Source organism: Rhinopithecus roxellana, chromosome 18 (genome assembly GCF_007565055.1).
Source record: "Rhinopithecus roxellana isolate Shanxi Qingling chromosome 18, ASM756505v1, whole genome shotgun sequence".
NCBI classification, from domain to species: Eukaryota; Metazoa; Chordata; class Mammalia; order Primates; family Cercopithecidae; genus Rhinopithecus; species Rhinopithecus roxellana.
In genome coordinates, this window is record NC_044566.1 from 89,159,271 (window position 1) to 89,173,289 (window position 14,019).

The following is a 14,019-nucleotide window of genomic DNA, read 5'->3' on the forward strand; positions in this document are numbered from 1 at the left end:
AAGAAGTGAAAATAGCCTTAACTGATGACATTCCACTATTGTGATTTGTTTCTGCCCCACCCTAACTGATCAATGTACTTTGTAATCTCCCCCACCCTTAAGAGGTTTCTTTATAATCTCTCCCACCCTTAAGAAGGTTCTTTGTAATTCTCCCCACCCTTGAGAATGTACTTTGTGAGATCCACCCCCTGCCCACAAAACATTGCTCCTAACTCCACTGCCTATCACAAAACCTATAAGAACTAAGGATAATCCCACCACCCTTTGCTGATTCCTTTTTTGGACTCAGCCCGCCTGCACCCATTTGAAATAAGCAGCCTTGTTGCTCACACAAAGCCTGTTGGTGGATTCTCTTCATACGTACGTGTGAGACACTTGGGAATAACTGCCTTTTTCTATTTCCATTTTCTTCATAATGAATGATATCCAAATGTAAACACCTAGTCCAAATCCGTTATATGTTTACTCTGGCAACATATTTGTCAACACCAGTTAAATGTCTTACTATATCAAATATAATTTTTGTGAAAAAAAATTTTGCTGATTTTCTAATCTCTATCATTTCAGAGTATAACTACTACAAACTAATCATTCAAGAAAAAATTTTAATGGAAATATAATTCCTGTAATGAATGAAGACTATAAATTGGGATTTGAATTAGTAAGATTATTTGGCAGGTTTTATTAAAACAGTCACTAATTTGAGACTTTTCTATAATGCTTAAATTTTAGGTCTGAAACATTATGAATATTCTAAATTGGTCACTAGATATAATATTTTATTTGTTCTCTCTTAAAATTGTTGATACAGCCCGGAGTTACTGTTACTAGGCAAACAATTCACCACTTTTGCTGTATTTCTATGGAGAACTCTAACATTAGCAGATAATCTCTACTTCATTATCTTCCTTATCTCTGCCTGGATTTATTACTGATGATCTCATGCAGGAAGACATAGCTTCTTTTTTTTTTTTTTTTTTTTTTTTTTTTTTTTTTTTTTTTTTTTTTGAGACGGAGTCTCGCTCTGTCGCCCAGGCTGGAGTGCAGTGGCCGGATCTCAGCTCACTGCAAGCTCCGCCTCCCGGGTTCACGCCATTCTCCTGCCTCAGCCTCCCGAGTAGCTGGGACTACAGGCGCCCGCCAGGTCGCCCGGCTAGTTTTTTGTATTTTTAGTAGAGACGGGGTTTCACCATGTTAGCCAGGATGGTCTCGATCTCCTGACCTCGTGATCCGCCCGTCTCGGCCTCCCAAAGTGCTGGGATTACAGGCTTGAGCCACCGCGCCCGGCCGACATAGCTTCTTAATGCTTCTCAGATTTATCTCTTCCTCAATTCTATTTGTCCTCAAGGAAAGATCCTAAGTCCACTTTAACCATTAGTCAGGAATTCACATCCAAGGTCCAACATTCATATGCAAAGGATCAGACTTGAATCTTCATTCCAAAATAAACTAAACTCTTTATATCTTTTGTGGAAATTTTCTTCTTTTTTTAACTTATCTCAGGAATTTGATAAAACTTTAAACATCTTTTTATCAAACCCTTTAATAAAGGTGAATACTGTATTCCATAATAAAAATAAAGTTAAAATATAGTTAAATGTAAAGACTACTAAATGTTTGTTAAATTTGGCTTGCCATAGTTTTCTTTACAATCTCCTCTGTCTAAATGTTTTCTATTTACATGCTTATATGTAGGGACATTAAAATTTAATTTTAATTAAATGAACAAAATATTTTAAAACGTTCAAATACACAGATTATGTTCTACTTATTGCCCTACATTTATCACTGGTCCTTCTATATTATAAAATAATAGAATAAAATACATATAATACAAAATATTTGTTTTATCCTTAGTCAAACACAACATTTATCTTACATGCATGGCTATGATTGCTCTGTTGTTATAATCAGCACTAATATTCTCAAAATAGATTATCTTTTTCTAAGTAAGTAAATATTTTGATTGGAGATTTAAAGCTGTCGGGCTAAAAGGTGCTGATAGTTCAATAGATCAAAAACAAGAGTCAGCATTCCATTGGTTTGCCAGGTTTCAACTTTTTTTGTATAATTCAAGGCAACTAATAGCTTTATATTGTGTGCTAGTAAAGAAAACAAATCAGATTCACCCAGCATTGCCAAAATCTGTTGTGACATCCATGCAGTAAGGATGGAAAGATGAACGTCTTTAGTGAATTTGGTAAATTCAAGAGGAAAAAACTAGATAAATGAAAAGGACATAGCAGTATTTATTTTGATTGTGTATATATAATGCACACCACAAATTAAATGCTGAAAATTGATTTTTTTTAGTTTAATATTTCTTTCGTTTAAATGTAAGTGACTCCCAGATTGCCTATTTCACCTAAGAAAGATTGACTACAAAAAAATAAAGTATTTAGGCCCACACATTTGCCCACAAAGGAATGTGCACTGTTCTTTTACTAAAGTCTAAGGGACTAATGACTGAAGGAGGAGAAGGAGCATGCTGATGAAAAGAGGACACGATCTTCTCATACTTACAGATATGCTGGCAAAACACAGAGCAGTGAGCACAGTGCCAGCTACCTTCTGAGTAGGTATCACATAAAACTTCATTACCTAACGTGTCAAACTCTCTCTAGAATGGACATGAACTAAGCTTTCTGCATGGTAAGAGCACATGGATAAAGAGTACATAAATATAAAATGATGTCAAGTATAATCATTAATCATGTTAACAATGATCTTTTTGGTATCATTTACCATCCACATGTGTGTTCATGTCATCTAGTTGTAGAGCAGTACCAATGAATTAACTCAGGGAGAAGAATTAAAAGCTAAATTATTACAGACATTTTCCTAGTGCTTTATTTTTCACAATGTAAGGCTATTCTATATGCTAGATCCTCAGCCCATAGTTCAATATTTGAGATCCAATAATCTCATTTTCCCAAGATAAAATTTATTGACTTCAGATATACAAATTTGGGATAAAAAAGCTTGGAATCTAAATGATATTCACCCCACAAACTTCCTGATACTCCGTACAAGCTCTTAGGCATTTCAACACCTAGAAGCACCACAGTTTCCAATGTAAGATTTGACATTGGTATTTAGGTCATCTCTAGTTAAGCTATCCTTTATTACAAAAGTTTAGAGTTTTTTCAGATGATATTATGATAGTTTTAAAGTACACACATAAAAATTTTAATATCTTCACAGTGCCTAGAAAATACTTTTAAAAACTGAGATCCAGTTTACTGGCAACTGGGAGGTTTTATTGGAAAATCCATAACCTTAAAAGTGTGAAAATAGATATTTTGAAACCAAACTAGAAGGCAAAGAGAATGAAGCTTTAAAGTCAGTGTAAGCATTAAAATGTTGTTCACTCAAAATCTCACTAACTGTTGAAATATTTGTGTTGGCCACTACCATCTTTCTTTAAGTTTTTTCCTCATTATATTTATTTGTTATGTGTTTGTTTCATTTACTTACATACATAGAGTTGGCATTTTTAGTGCTTTTGTTCCCACACAGCAACTACGAAGAAATAGGAAGAAGGAAACAGAAGCATAAGTTGAAGAAGAAGAAGAAGAAGAAGAAGAAGAAGAAGAAGAAGAAGAAGAAGAAGAAGAAGAAGAAGAAGGAGGAGGAGGAGGAGGAGGAGGAGGAGGAGGAGGAGGAGGAGGAGGAGGAGGAGGAGGAGGAGGAGGAGGGGGAGGGGGAGGGGGAGGGGGAGGGGGAGGGGGAGGGGGAGGGGGAGGGGGAGGGGGAGGAGGAGGAGGAGAAGGAGAAGGAGAAGGAGAAGGAGAAGGAGAAGGAGAAGTTGTTTATTGAGAGTGTGCTGGCAAATCAGGAGCGGTTTAATCATCTGAAGACTGCTAATTGATTTATGTTTCATTCTCCATCATCTTAATCTTCCTAATAGAAAAATAACAAAATGTAATTCTATAATAATGAACAGTTTGCTTATTCTTATGTATTTATACCTCACCTTATTTCATAAAAGACTTCAGGTCATTAAAGGTCCTCCATTGTAAACCAATATAAGGCCTGGAGAAAGCACAAAACAACATCTTTCATGTGAGCATAAAAATGTCCTACTTAAGTCCATTCCATCCTAATAATATGACTTATCAACCTGCTCATGTTGAACTGGAGTCATTAATTATTGATGTTCTTTTTGTAGTTTTAAATGAAAAAGTGGTTAACTTCTTAAATATTTGTAAAACTATAAACAAGGTAACTTAAATACAGAGTATTAAGGCTATTATTTGGCTCCTTAAGGTAAATGGATTACAGACTTAGGACAGCTATCACATTGTAAGTTACAAATCCTGATTTTTGGCTGCTGCTAAAATGTCCACTTGTGCTATTCACTCTAATGTCCCGTTTGAATAATGCATAGAGGGCATTAGAAAAAAAAAATTATCTTAATAATGGCAAGGAAGTGTCTGAATTCTATCAGTCACCAACAATCTTAATTACATCACAGCAGTACTCTATTATTACTAAAAATGTTTATCTGTTTTATTTGTTTAGAATTTGTAATCAATTCATTTTTTTAGTTATTTAGAAAATTATATAGTTAGTTCAAATAGATAACATAAACTATGCCCTTCCATTGACAAAATTGTAATTAAAATACTAAAGTTGCCCAATTCATTCAGTCAAATATTTAGTCTGTGTTTTCGATCGTAGTGACTGAATGTGTGTGTGTGTGGTTTCAACTAATCCTATGGTAGATAGTTTGTTTATAAGATGGTGTGACCTATAAACTAGAATTATTTGTTATCCCAGTTTTTTCTTCATATAGCCAGGTTTCAATTCTGGATTTATTATTTGAATAGAGGTGGGATCAAAATCACTTTGTTTTTATAAACACAGTCCTAATCACATTACTTTCTACAATGGAATTAAGAAGTTGTGGACAAGGACCAAATTCAGTTCTCTGCTTGATTTAATTTAACCATTATAGTGATAATGCCTTTATTGCTAATACTACAACCCCCCCAAGTATTAATAATTAGACTTTATATGTTCCCTTTTATTACATTATTTAGAATATTTCTAATCTTATAGATGTATGTAACCATTAAGGAGCTATAAAAATAATTATACAGCAAATCATTATTGCAAAAGGTATTTATATTAATAATATCATATACTGAAATGCAATGTTTATAACTAATGTTCACTAAGGCTCCATTATATATCTTGCTTTCTCTGGTTTCCTTTTATCTTTACTATTTTACTTTGGTTTTGACGTCTCACATAAGATTCTTCCCCAACCCCTTCTCTCCCTTGACTCTGGGTATGTCTTTTCCTTTCTCTACATCTCCTCCTGTTGTTATACCTTGATCATTCCCACAATTTATTTATACACTTCTTTTACTCATCCTCTCCCTACACTAATGCTTAGCAAATTTTATGCAAACAGCCACACATTTTTCATGGATACCAGTGGATATACTGACAATAATGAGTCCCATAAATTTTGATAAAAAGGAGACTAATCTAGCACAATGGTAAATCACTCGGAATGAGTAGATAACTCTGTCATTTCTCATGATATCATTTTTTACCAATAACTGCTAGATACTAACAGCTGTTTATTCCAAAGCTACTCAAGCTCAACATATCAAAATTGGAGCACCTTACCTCTCCATTTCATTTTTATTTATTTTTAAAACTTACAAATAATGTTTCTGCCTGGTTACAAGCTGTATTTCATCACTTATCTTTTTTTTTTTTTTTTTTTCCTTTTTGAGACGGAGTCTCACTCTGCAGCCCAGGTTAGAACGTAGTGGCGTGATCTTGGCTTCAAAAACCTACGCCTCCTGCATTCCAATTCAAATAATTCTCCTGGCCTCAGCCTCCAGAGTAGCTGGGATTACAGGCACACACCAACATTCCCAGTTAATTTTTTTTTCTATTTTTAGTAGAGATGGAGTTTCACCCTATTGGCCAGGCTGGTCTTGAACTCCTGACCTTGTGATCCGCCCGCCTTGGCCTCCCAAAGTGCAGAGATTACAGGAATGAGCCACTGCGCCCAGCCCACTTAGCTTTTTTATCAATATCATTCTATGTTCAGGTATAAAACTTAGGGAACTTGGGACATCTTTGACTACTTTCCTTGTGTACCATACTTAATAGTCACCAAGACTTTAATAGGCAGTCTTGTTATCTGTTCTTAATGGCACTGCCCTGGCCATGCCTTCATTGTAACTTGGATATATTATCAAAATTGCCTCTTAATTATTAATCTTATTAATCACCTCCAATACCTATCCTTTTCACATGTGGTCATTATGCCACGTTTATCATTCTAAGGTATGATTCTTATCATGTGCCACACCCACTCCAGTAATGTTAACATTAGATAGTCTTTTGTCTTCAATAGTTTGCAAGCTATTTTAAGTATTCTGCATGTATTTTATATAATTAAATCTTCCCAACACTCCTGTGAGGTAGGTGCAGCTATTATTATTTTACTTGACAGACTGTCTCACATAAAAAGCCTTTCAAGTTAGGTCAAATAATATTTCCAATTACTTTTAAATGCTCAACTTACCGTATAGCAAGTACTTAATAAACTCAAGTTCTGATAACTATTATTTTAGATATATGCTGATGGCAACTCAGGGGTCTGTGATATGATTTTGATTCATGACATTCTGAATATTTATTTATTTATTTATTTATTTATTTATTTATTTATTTATTTATTTTTGAGATGGAGTCTCGCTCTGTCGCCCAGGCTGGAGTGCAGTGGCCGGCTCTCAGCTCACTGCAAGCTCCGCCTCCCGGGTTTACGCCATTCTCCTGCCTCAGCCTCCCGAGCAGCTGGGACTACAGGCACCAGCCACCTCGCCCGGCTAGCTTTTTGTATTTTTTAGTAGAGACGGGGTTTCACCGTGTTAGCCAGGATGGTCTCGAACTCCTGACCTCGTGATCTGCCCGTCTCGGCCTCCCAAAGTGCTGGGATTACAGGCTTGAGCCACCGCGCCCTGCCTGAATATTTATTTTTATCTGCAGAGCTTTATAACTCTTGATCTATTAAGGGATTGCCATAGATTTAAAAGAAGCCTAATAAAAATTTTAAACTATTAAATTTTATTGCAATAAACTCAATTTTTGTAAGATGACTGAGTTATAAATTATGTAAGCATCAGAGGTTGTAAAAAATATTGTGTCTATCAATTACTTTACTAGCCTATTTCAGTAATATAGGCAGCCAAGAATCCAGTAAAATGTTTTAAGCATTTGGATCTTTCATATTTAAACTTACGATTTTGGTGTACCTTTATCTGTATGGATTTATATACTTAATGCTTTTCTTTGAATCAACACATTTTCTGGTTAAATTTATTTTAATGAAGACCTATATCACTATCATAAATAGTAAGCCAGTATAATTTTCATTATAAAAATGTTATGTTAAATATGAATATATAAATCTAGTTCCATTGATAGTGAAATAGCTTGTCTGAACAAACCCTCTTACATTAACAATTATAAATCCTAAACATAAATTTCTTTTTTAAATAATAAAAACCCTACTCAACAGCACTGAAAAGTGACAACATGCATATAGATACTGTAGAAAATTTGACCCATAAAATGGGTCCCATATTAAGTAAGATCAAATTCTCAATGAAAGCAATTCCTACTCTATGCAGAACAGGGTGCTTAGAATTCAAAAGGAAATCTGAAGTCATACAGGTTTGAGGTATCACAGGATGAATGTTAGGACTTCCAGCTAGTAACCAAAAGGGTAAATCCCAGAAGGGAGAAAGGCTTAGATAGCAAGCCTTAAATCGTCACATAACCTCACCTCAACTCCATGACTGATTCTGATTCAGATATGTGTAGGAGAAACTCCACGGAAATCGCACACACACACAAAAAAAGGAAAAAAGTGGATAGAGGATTAAATAAGATGATTTCAGCTGCTGCTCTGGATGAGCGAGTTGAAATATATAGGTCTTTAAGACAGAGGACTTTGTGAACATTTCCATATGTCCATAGAATTTTCAGAAGACCATATAGTTAGATGAAAGTTTTTCCAGGACTGAGAAATTACTCTGAGTGTAGCCAAAACCAAAACAGGTCAGCTCTAGGAAAGTTTTTAGTAATAAATCCACAGTTTGAAAGTGATCAGGCATTAAATCCATTCTATGGAAAAAATCATCCTTAAAAAAAAAAAAAAAATTTGAAGATCTCTACAGTGTTTCATCTGCATAGTTCGATATACTAAAACAACAGCAACAATGAGCATTCTACATGTGAATAATTAGAAAAAGTGACTGATTTTCAAGAGAAAAGCAGTTCAAAGAAACTTCAGTGTTTAATTGTTGCAGTTTGCTAGTAAGGACATTAAGCAGAATTTTAAGTATTCTTAAAGACTTAAAGAAAAATATAGTTGCAATGAATGAATATATAAAAATTGTGGCCAAGAAATGGAGGAAAAAATCTGAGAGACTATAAAGATAGTAGGACTATATTACAAAAAAAAGAAAAAATGCGTAAGAATGTTATTCAGGTCAAAAGGAAATCATAACAGATGGAAACTGTGATTTATAAGATTGGATGAGTGGTAATGGAAATGGAAAATATATAGCTAAAAATAAAATGAATTTTTTGATTATTATTTAAATTAATTGAAAGCAGTTGACTTTATCCTAAAACTTATAACATTGTATTGTGGGACTTAGATTGTATACAGTATCATTATATGACAATAGTAGCCCAAAAGATTTAAGTAAAGTAGATGGTTATAGTGTTGCGAGTTTCTTACACTTTATATGAAGTAAAACAAAAGTAATTCTAAGGGGTGATTAAGGATACCTATTATAATACTAAGAGCACTTTCTAAAAAAATTACAAATCTAGAACTAAAAAGAATTAGTGGAATTAAAATGGATTATTAAAAGTATCAACTCAAAAGGAAAATAAGAAAGGAGAAGAAGGAGATACAAATATAAGTGAAAATAACAGAAAAAAAGTATAAAATAGTATACTTAAACCCAACATGATCTTTACCATGTTAACTACCAATGAAATAAACACTCCATCTAAAAGTAGATTTTCAGAAAGTGGGTTTTTAAAAAAAGAAACAATGCATTTATATATAGTTACTATTGAAGCATTTTTAATAAAAAGAGATAGGCTGAATGCAAAAGGGTGGTAAAAGTATACCAGGCAAATATAAAGACTAAACTGGTTGTGTTAGTATCAGACTATGTGGACTGATGACAAGAAATATGGGAAACAAACAAACAAAAAATCATAATGATCAATGGATTGATATACCAGGAAGAGATAACAAATCTAAACATGTAATTACTTGTTCAAGACACAATATGCCCAAAAATAAAAAGAGCATAAAATGCCAACACTGCCATTTTAATCACATTTGTTTGTATATTATTATTATCAATTATACTGTTTGAAATATATAAACCGAAATAGTTGATTTTGTTGTCATTTTCTAACATTTATAAAGGCCGAGAGTAAGAAATGTTCAAAAAGGTTACCAAAAAAAAAAAAAAAACTTTTGTGTTTTGTGTTGCAAATATATGTGCAGCAATTTGTAGCTTCTGTTGCTATGAGCTACAGCCAGAGAGATTCACTTGTGTGGTTGATTTTGATACAGTCCATGTTTACGAAAGATATACTCCATTTCAGGTAGGAATAAATCAGTTCCTTTACACATTGACTTTCACAGAATTGCACAAACAAAGCTATAAAGTAAAATAAAATACAATATTGGAACAAGAAGGGCTCTATTTTAAAAGGTACTAATTTTAGAAAATTAATTTTAAGAAAGATAAGCATAGACTTCAAGGTATATGCAGCTCTGAGATATATTTAGCATGAATAGCTATAGTCAATTATTTTGAGAAGAGAAAATACATATCAAATTGATTTTTTTAAAATGTCTTACAAATCCAGGCTTTCTGTAAGAGCAGCTATAGCAATTACTGTTTGTCTTTGGTGTCCTCTTCCTTCCTATAACAACTTTTCAAACTGCAGAGTATTTTTTTAAATCTCAAAATAAAAGCTATGCTGAAAAGTATTGTGATAGTAAGAGGAAACAAAATAAAATTCAAATTTAGAAAGAAACATCATTGTTCCTGACTATTCTAATACTCGAACACTACTATTTCAGATAAAACACGGGATTTGACAAAAATCAGAGTATTTGTTTGTAGTATTCCTCGTAATCAATCGCCAATTCACAAAACTTTTAATTATTTTTACTCATTGTCAACTCTAAAAGATTAACTATAGAACATTTTTTATTTTCTTTAGAGACATGGCTGTGCTCTGTAACTCAGGCTGGAGTGCAGTGGTACAACCACAGCTCACTGCAACCTCGAACTCCTGGGCCAAGTGTATATGTTTATGAAAACAGTCTAGGTCAATAATTAAAAATATGAAACATTGTAAAACAATATTTTGGCATTATTGGGGCACATGATTTAACACAGTAGCATATTCCAGAGCAAAATAATTTCCTAAATATTTCACAGTCACTGAGATCAAAACCAGAGTATGTTCATGTATTAGTCCGTTCTCATGCTGCTATGAAGAAATACCTGAGACTAGGTAATTTATAAAGAAAGGTGTAATTGACTCAGAGTTCTGCATGACTGGGGAGGCCTCAGGAAACTTACAATCATGCGGGGAGGCACCTCTTCACAGGGTGGCAGCAGACAGAATGAGTACCAGCAGAGGAAATGCCAGATGCTTATAAAACCAGTAGATCTTGTGAGATCTCACTCACTATCACAAGAACAGCATGGAGGAAACCACCCCATGATTCAATTACCTCCCACCACATCCCTCCCATGACAAATGAGGATTATGGACTTACGGGATTTCAATTCAAGATGAGGTTTGGGTGGGGACACAAAGGCAAACCACATTAGTTAGAAAGCGCATCACTTTATACGCCACTCTGGAAGATTAAAGTAAAAGAAAAAAACGGGTCACTCACTTGAACACATGTGGCCCAGAGGCTATGTTAATGAGAATAAAGTTATATTTTTGGTCTATATTATCCAAGTGACTGCTAACATCAATCAGTCTCACCAAATAACTACACTCTTCTCCTTTTAGTCCAAAGAACAGCTCAAGTGGTACAACTTGACTGGGATTAGCCACTCTTCAGCAGAACAGCCAGAGAGTTCAAATTAGAAAGAAATAATGTGACACACATACTCAAATACTAGTGTAAACAATTCTCATTTATATTACCATTAGGCAACAGGGACCTAACTTAAATATGAAAATCACAGTAAAAATCACATAAAGATTAAATGAGCAAGGTCACACACATTTAGCACCTTGCCTAGCAAGCTCTTGAAAAAGTCTTCCTTTCATGCCACATGTTTCTCTTTCAGTTTGTGCTCTGCTCCTCCTCCTGCTTTTTCTAACTTCAATTAAGGAGAAACTTATTCATAGAGAGCATAAATTGTTTAGATTTAGGAAAAATGTGAATAGAATGAACAAATCTAAGTTAAATGAAAATATCAAGATTATTTCAGTAGATTTACAATGTATTAGGGAATAATCATCATTCATTCCCACATTAAAAAATAAAGTCATTCTGAAGTTGGCAGGGGTAAAAAAAAAAAAAAAAAAAAAAAAAACAAAAAAACTTGTACAGTATAACATATAATTTTCCAGTACCAGATAATTTTATATGAAATAGATAAATGCTGATGGCATTGTCAGTATGCACAGCATATTTTGCAACACTACAAATTTGTGATTTCAAATACAGCTGTTTGACCAAGTAATGTCTTTTTCTTTTTTTTCACTATTTCAAGTCTCGTTTATTCTTCCAGTGACTCCTTCCACTCAAGATTTTCCATTGACTCTAAGCGAATGGCACTGCCTACCTTGTTACTAAAGAAATAGAAGCTTTGATGTGGGGATTTACTCTAGTTTTGTTTTCACTTCAGCGTAATCCCATATTCCCATTTTTCTTCTCCAGTAAATAATTTCACATCTGTTTTCTCTTCTGGAATATTGTTTATATTGTAACTCTCTTCTTTATATTGTAAATCAGTCACTCTTTACTTCTCTTCCCTCCACCAACAAGTATGCTCTACAGTTTCCTTTTCCCTTTATACTAAATCTCCCACTATTAAGGTATCTTCCTTCTTTCATTTATAGCCAAGCTGCTCAAAAGAATAGCTAATGTGTAATGACCGTATTTCACTACCTCCTCAATGTCCTTACATCTGATTTCTAGGTTTATAATTGAGATAGCTTCTATCATGCCAAGCAATCACTTGGTATTGCTGCAAATTTGATATTTTAGCTAATTCAACTGATCAATCTTTTTCTTGGCTTCTAGGATATCATTTTTTAATTGTTTTATTACAATTACTTCTGTCTGATAAAGTGCCTGAAGTCTATGTATTAGTGTTGTATTGTAGGGGACAGGTGTGAAAGCATTGAGGTACACAGTGTCCTAACCTCTGAAACAATAAGCTCTTCCAGGCCCTCATGGAAAATAATGGGAAATATATTCAAGACCACTTTGAAGCCTTTGCAGCTTACCAATATGCCACGACCCACTTATCATAAATCTGCATCTATACACCTTCCCATCTAAATGCCAGCTATTTTTATTGCTTGAAAAACCAACTTTAGCTGCAGCTCAAATTATCACACTCCCCTTCTTGACTCCATATTTACATATTGAATTACCTACTCTACATCTCTCTTTAGACTCCAATGAGCACTGAAAAATCAATACATGAAATGAAGCCATAGTATTCCATCTTTCCTCACCTTCCTCACTCCTAAAATTTTATTTAACTTGGTAATTTTCATCTCCCAAATGAAAATACCATAATCTTTTTAGTCAAGGGAGAAATGGAGAAGTCATTTTTACTTCTCTCTCCTTCCTAAATCTGTCCTTTAATTTTTTTCATAAATTCTAGTTGATTTTATCTCTTCAATATGTTGCTATTTCTCTTTACAATCACTAACAGATTTCCTCCTTTCCCATGCCTTATAATTTTATACCAAAAGTCATATTAGAACTATTAGTTTTTAATATTCACTAACATTGCTATCTTCAAGTATATTTTACATTGCTGCCACTATAAAATTCCTCAATGCAAATATTGCCATGGCATACTCCTAATTAAAATTCATCATGGCTCCTTATGAAGACATGGATATAGATACTGTATTAGTCCAGATTATCCTAGAAGGGCAGAACTAATAGGATATGTGTGTGTATATATATATATACACACACACACACACATTCAACTCCCATATATATATATCTATATAGATATATAGATATAGGATATATCTATATAGATATATAGATATATAGATATAGATATAGGAGTTTATTAAGTGCTAATTAACACGATCACAAGGTCTCACAATAGGCTGACTGCAAGCTGAGGTGCAAGGTGAGCCAGTCCAAGTCCCAGTGCTGAAGAACCTGGAGTTCGATGTTCGAGGGCAGGAAGCATCCAACACAGGAGAAAGATGTAGGCTGGGAGGCTAGACCCCTCTCTCAATTCACATTTTTCTGCCTGCTTTTTATTCACTGGAAGGTGATTAGAATGTGCCCACCAGATTAGGGGTGGATCTGCTTTCCCCAGCCCACTGACTCAAATGTTAATCTCTTCTGGCAACACCCACACAGACACACCCAAGACTAATACTTTGTATCCCTCAATCCAATCAAGTTATCACTCAGTATTAACCATCATGGATACTTATAGCCATATCTTTATCTATAGCTCTATATTCTGGACTTTTTAAGTTTTTGGTAAGGTTTACAAACCTATTTTAAGGTATTTTTTCCTGTAAAAGCCCTGAACAATATTATCTGACTCTGTTCTATGGTCAAAAGATAAATACACCTTTTTTTTTGTTAAATTTTTGTCTTCCTCTTTGTTATTATCATGCAAGTTTGGAAGCACCTTTCACATATGAACAAGTAACTACATATAGGGAATCCTTGTTTACGACTGCAGTATTCTTCAG